General features: G+C 45.4%; 2 long non-coding RNA genes across 2 annotated transcripts; both read left to right on the top strand.

Moving 5' to 3' along the window:
• The first annotated feature begins 217 nt into the window (after positions 1 to 217).
• Positions 218 to 943, top strand: LOC124683832. Its single transcript, XR_006996831.1, has 3 exons — positions 218 to 589; positions 692 to 763; positions 872 to 943. It is a non-coding gene; the product is annotated as an uncharacterized LOC124683832 (long non-coding RNA).
• Positions 944 to 1,143: 200 nt separating this feature from the next.
• On the top strand, positions 1,144 to 1,523 carry LOC124683833. Its single transcript, XR_006996832.1, has 2 exons — positions 1,144 to 1,223; positions 1,309 to 1,523. It is a non-coding gene; the product is annotated as an uncharacterized LOC124683833 (long non-coding RNA).
• Positions 1,524 to 6,829: the final 5,306 nt, after the last annotated feature.

Below are 6,829 nucleotides of genomic sequence, written 5' to 3'. Positions count from 1 at the left end.
GCCCAAAAAGTCCCCTGCCAAGCGCCCGTTATGGGCTTTCAGCTGATGGACGTATACTGCATCGATGGTTTCATACCTACCACTTCTCCCTTCGATCGCACCACATCCAGGAGGTTCAGGACCTGACAATACGACGACAACGTACCAGAGGAAAACTCTTGCTCTCCTGCATGTACACGCAATTTTGCCCGTTCCTCAAGCCAAATTTAGCTATAAAATACTGCTCGACTCCCTCGAATACTACCTCAACAGGAGATTCCTTTAGACGCCGCCGTTGTACCGACTTCGCCCGATATCCGCACAAGTTCGCAATTGTTGTTGCGCTCTTGAGCAGAATTGAACAGAACACCAATCGGCTGTGTTCCACAAGGTACGCCGTGTACTATGTTCAGTTTCTTGCCTGAGATTGCATAGATTGTAAAAGTTCGTCAGTACATTGGCTACATGAATTCCGAGTAGAAGGTGAAAAATCCATGTGCATATATATTGGATTACTCAATCAGTGATTCTTTCTTGCAAAGAATTAAGGTAATGGAAGGAGCAGAACAGTCCCCAGGAAGCAAAATCATTTAAATCTATGGATGACGAGGTAATTCTTCCTTATATTCTAAGAGTTTTCTGCCGATGAAACAAGCATGCATGATCCGTAATAGCATCAGATACTGAATCTTGGATTACTTATTTCTTGCAGACAATTGAGGAAATAGAAAGAGCAGGACAGACCTGTGAGGAAGCAAAATCATCTGAATCAATCGATAAGGAGGTAAATTTTCCATAGCTTCTATAAGTTTTCTTCCAGTGCCGATGAAACAAGCATGCATGATCCGTTATAGCATCAGATACTGAATCTTGGATTTCTTATTTTTTGCAGAAAATTGAGGAAATAGAAAGAGCAGGACAGACCTGTGAGGAAGCAAAATCATCTGAATCAATTCATAAGGAGGTAAATTTTCCATAGCTTCTATAAGTTTTCTTCCAGTGAAAAAAACATGCTTGATCCGTTTTAACGCTTTGAAAAAAGCATGCTTGTAAGTAATTTTTCCATAGCATCTATGAGTTTTCTGCCGGTGAAACAAGCATGCATTATCCGTTACCGTTATAGCATCAGATATTGAATATGGCAGTGCTTGTTTGTGGCAGGGAATTGAGGAAATAGAAAGAGTAGGACAGACCTGTGCTGTGAGGAAGAGGAAGCAAAATCATCTGAATATATCGATGATGAGGTAAATTTTCCATAGCTTCTACAAGTTTCCTGCCGTTGAAACAAACATGCTTGTACTTGCTGAATTATAGTCCTTGTGTTGGCAGAAAATAGATTACAACATTGAAACAACCACGGATGACGATCTTGGGAACCCTATCAAAAGAGCGAAGTGTTCAGAATCACCTACATTCTCGACACCATCTCTGGTTTCTGAATGTCCAGAATCAATTAGTTCAGAAGTAGAAAATCAGTCAGCATTGTCAATAACATCCAAGGATTTGTCTACGTATATCAATTTAAAACGGCTTACCAAATGCAATATACTGCAGTTCAGTAAGTGTCTTAATCATGCAAAACTAAGTAAAAGAGCTACAGAGATAATACAACTCAAACGTGAAAGTACTCATTCCATATTTTTGTGGCAGATCAAGCAAATCGGTAGTTTACTTAGCGCACCCTTTTACCTTACACATACTCTGCCTCAAGACAGAACTAAAAACTACAGTGAAAAACGAAACCATAAAAGTATAGATGAGAACTAGCCTAACATCCAACAATACAAAGTAAGCTAAAGTACCAGCAAAGAATGCAGGCAAGAATGGATCATACCGGTAGTACTAACTGCAAGTAACGCCGAAATTCCATAGAGATGGCCCTCGAGTGCGGCCTGTTGCGCCGCCGAGAGGAATCCGAGACTCAATGGAAAGCAACTTCAACTCCAGAAAGGCGACATCCATCTCACGGCAGGCCACAATCAACCGCATCAACCAACCTCGAAAACTTTCCAGGACCACGATGCATGCCCAAGTCAAGAAGGCCAAAAATTAACTCAGGAGAATCGAATCCAGCCACAAATAGCGACAAGCAGCCACACACACTCAACTATAGCGATTTAATCCAGGCAATTTGCTTCAGCAAACGCACAAAATTAACGGAGATTTGCAGCAGCAGCTTCCACACAATAGAGCTACCACAAAGGGGATTAGGGGGGGGAGACAATAAAGGGAAACACACAACAGGGAGGAGATCACAGACTCACGGCTATGGTAGAGAAAGGGGAATGAACGTGAGAACAAGGGAATGGGATTAGGGGATGGTCGGGAGAGACAGAGAGAAAATCGGGGAAGGTGACAAGGCATGGGTGCGGGAATTAAAAAATGAGGCTAAAGAGTGAGCAAAGATTAAAAAAATGCCTACAATGCACTGATTAAACTAAAAAATAAAACCTATATTCTGAAACACAAAGAATGACGGCCCACAGTCATCTATGTTTTCTTCGTGCCGCGTTTGGGGACGTCGCTCCTCAGCCGCGTCCTCCAAACACGTCCTCAAAACTTTAAAACACAGTATTTTATTTTAATACATAGAAGAAAACTTTGTACTAATATTGCGGTACTAATATTTAAATCGGTGCAACATAAACAAATTACATATAAAAACTTCAAAAAAACAATATCAAATTACATATAATTTTTTTAAACTACTTCTTCTTTGATGGCCCCGCCTCATCATCCTCACGGTACAGCTTCCTGCTGCCGCCGCCGTCACCTCCTCAGACCCTTCCTCATCCGCCTCCTCCTCCACGGTCTCCCATTCATCCGCGCTGTCGGTTGCCAATGCGACGGTTCCCCTTCCCGACAACTGCACCGTCGCTATGTACGCGGCGGTTGAGCATCCGAGCAGCTAACGCGTCGGGCCCGCGCCACCTCGCCTCTCATTTCGTTGTGTTCGGTGTGCACGGAGTGTCCCCTGTGTAGAGGGGACGGGCTCGGGACGCCGCACACTATATTGGGCCGCGGCGGACAAAAAAGCCTTTGGGGCGTGCGGATGGGAAGGATATCTTCTCCGGCGCGCCTCAAATCCCTTGGGTTTCCCCTCCTCCTGTCGGTCTATGGTTCGATATGTACTCCTCTGACGAGAGACAAAGCCTCGTTACTCACAAAAGGGAATTTCATCGGCTCTCTAAGCAAAATTGCAAAGAATTTTCTTTGCCTCATAATTTGTTGGTTTCCCATCGACAATTGTCATAATAATGAGAATGCAATCGAATTCTAACATTTGTCCACCCGATGCAACGCACGGGTATTTTTACTAGTCTATACCTATATCTCTACTATTAAATTGGGAACGGTGGTGTCCGTACGTAAAATAACCATCGTACGTCAAATAAAACCGCACGCTTCCTGCCGCAATCTGAAGAAAACCGCGATCTGAGAAAAAAACCCTCGTGTGTCCTGGTCCGCTGGTCAATGGTCATCGAGAAATCATTGCCAGCCATAAAAGGAGCCTGTCAAATCTTCTTGGAGGCCGCAAGGAGCCCGTCAAGTCCTCCCAGAAGCCGACCTTGTTGCTGCCGCCACCGCTGATCGATCATGGTAGGAGATGCCCATCGATTGGCCGTGTTCCCCTTCCTCCTACGACTGCCATATAAGGTCCGCCTTCAGCACTGGTTGGAGGGAAGCTGACGAAGAAACTCGCGTCGCCGAGCCGAGACAGCGGCCGGCGGCCGGAATCGTTTGTCCATGTCCATGCACCGCCGTGCCCGTCCCCAGGTAGGCAAGGCCGTCCCCGTGGAGATCTTCCCCGAAGTGGTGTAGCTGAGTATTTGGACATATATAGGAGAACTCACTAAGGGAACAAGTGGTCTGGACGATCACGTGCAGGGTCAACCTTCAGGCCAAGTGCTTTGCAAATTCTCGGACTTCATCTAAATCTTCTGCACTACCATGAAAATCTATTTCAACCACACCCAATATACTCTGATATTTGGCTACGCCTCCATTGCGCAACTGCTTTAACTTCAGATTCACTACTTCAAGACACTGCATACGACAGATGAGGATGAACCTTCAGCATCCCATAGTCGGATTATTTGTTTTCGGATAAGTCAGGAGTTTGTATGCTTCTAGGGGTTATGGGGTTCTCAAAAGCAAATATTTGCAATGGAGCAGAAGGCAAACGAAACAATAAATCTAGACAGGGAAGTTCAGGCTACATACTGCTACTGTATTATTTATTTATTTGTTTATCTATTATTTATCTGATTACCCTTGTGTTTTGTAAGTTTCATTTCATCATATAAGATCTGCATGAAAACATGGAAGTATTTCAGACAAATATGATAAACCGCAGTATAATACAAGATTGACCAGAGATCTGGGATTATTTTTCCTAAAAAGGAATACCCGGGCAGCTCACCGAGCAACAACGCCCATTGAGGACCTCCGCGAGCGCGTCGAGAAGCTAGCTGTCAAAACCCCACGCCTTCACCATCGCCGATCCCATACTCCCCCGTTGTTGGCAACCCAAAGCCTCATTGTGTCAGATCCATCCTCCTCCGGTAAGCGTACAGGAGTAGAAGCCACATATGATGGCGGACGAAGGATAGGACGCGCTGCTGGCTGCGGTGGCTGTGTGTTACGGTCAGCACAAGGAGCCGAAAACATGTAGTCTTCCCCAACAACGCAAAACACGATAGAAGGGGAAGGAGCCGACTAGCGTGTCACGACGGTGGTGCTACTGGGAAAAGGATGAGGGGAGGAGTGGTGACAACAATAGGGAGATGCGGCCTCACTGTTCTTGACCAAGATGAACCATGGGAGGGATCTCGGAGGGGAGATAGACATGGAAGTGACAATGTCATGGGGGAGGCGATGTGGGGATGTACGCGAGGGAAGGAAGGAAAACGATGTTAAGTGGGGGAGCTGGATGAGGGAGGACACAGGGCGCCGTTGTGGGGCAGCAGCAGATCAACTGGCTAGAGTTGTGGGAGGACAATGTTGCCATGGGGAGCTCGGCAAGGAAGAAAGGAGAAATTAGGACATAATAGGATGCAAAACGGGGGTGGAGAGATAGAAAATAAATTGAAGAAAGAATAGAGAGTGAGAAAAAAATACAATACATATTCTTCATGTCAAAATGCCAATGGCATCCTAAGAAAAGCCTGAATTGAATCAACTTCTCACTCACGAAGTTGCCATTCCAATATTTCATATCTGAAAACAAGTCTAAACTTTGAATTATGTCTTTTTGGTTGATTGAATTATCTCTGATTGACCACTATGTCAAACATTTGTTTTCTCAATGAGCAAGTACTATGTTTTAAACTAAGTCACGAGGATTTACATCACCCGTACTGCTTTTTATATCTAAATGTCTTCACGTACTTGGGCTATTGTCAGATATATACCAATGAACTATTCAATTTTGATTATAAATTAGCAAAAAAATCATTAATTTTGATTGGTGTTATATCAATTATTAAATAGTTTTTATTGGTGTTGCAGTATAAACGCTGAAATTAGAGAAAACAAATGTTGAAATTTGTATGGTGAGATTTGAAGAGACCATTGGAGACTTGGAGTCCTCAAAAATAAAATTCTTGCTTTCTATGCAATGACGATGATGAATTATGCTAAATGGAAATTTTAAATATTTTTAATTTTTAATATTTGAAACTACTTACTGAGAGGCCGTGGCAACGCACGGACATTCAGCTAGTACCTAATAATAAAGCGAAAAGGGTTTCCGTTGTCCGTCCCTGATTTTCGTCCGTCCTCCGTTGCTTCCGGTTGCTGATCGATCTCTGCGCCGTGTCGTTCTCGGTTCGGTTTCTGTTGCCGTCAATAAAATCCCTCATAAGTACGAATCGCGCTGTGCTTCCTCCAAGATCCCCTTCCGCCTGACCGCCAGCCGTCTCCGTCTCTCGGCACGCTGCTGCTGTAGAGTATCCAAACTAATCGAAGGGCAGACGCCGCCATCCAGCTGGGTACGACTGCACCAGCCCGTACAACTGCTGAACCTGATGGTGAGCTCCTGCGCGCACATCCGCGTAGAGGGCCGCCTCCTACTCAAAAAGACTCAGACTGTATCCTATTGGAACAGAATCGTTTTCACGGGTATATACGTACATGTAGTGTTCTCGTAGAAGCAACAGATCCGTCGGAAAGATCAGCCACATTACCGATTGAGAAGGGGCCGGAGGGGCAGAGCTCGTGCGTCAATTCGTGATCATAGTTGGAGGCGGCGCGATGCCAAGATTGCGCCGTGGGCTGCCAGATATTTGGGCGTGCCGGGGAAGGCTCTGGACAAATTACGTTGTGTGTTGCAGAATAGTTGGGCTTGGACGAAGAGCCCTGCGGTGCGATGGGGAGACGTCAGCGGCGGCGCGGACGAGCGTGAACGCAGATGGGTCGACGAGGCCGGGTTCCATAAGGCGGCGCCCGGAGTACGCGGGGATGGAGCCGAACAGTTTGAGCCGGAATCAGGATCCGAAGTTCCGCAGTTGCCATCGTCGTCTCTTGACTTCAGCGATCAGACTAGGCAGGTACTCTACAACGGCCCAAACCTCCCTCTTCCTTGAACCTGCTGCTTCCCGCCCCAAACCGTCTGATCATAGCAGTTTCCAGTCCTGCTTTGTAATGGAACAAGTTCTACAACTTAAAATTATAAGACAAGGTTCAAATGTGTAGCACTACAAAAAAGTTAGTCTACTTGACTAAACATTAGTACAAAGCTAGGCTAGATGACCAGATGAGTATGGGTCATGGCCAGAAGTATGGGAGACACATATTTCTGAGGTGTAAGCTGACATGTGTGGAGAGCCCTGGATCTTGAAGATGTGAG

The sequence above is a fragment of the Lolium rigidum genome, chromosome 1 (assembly GCF_022539505.1).
Source record: "Lolium rigidum isolate FL_2022 chromosome 1, APGP_CSIRO_Lrig_0.1, whole genome shotgun sequence".
Taxonomy (NCBI): domain Eukaryota; kingdom Viridiplantae; phylum Streptophyta; class Magnoliopsida; order Poales; family Poaceae; genus Lolium; species Lolium rigidum.
Note: the sequence above shows the minus strand (reverse complement) of the source record. Positions and strands in the feature narration are given on the sequence as shown.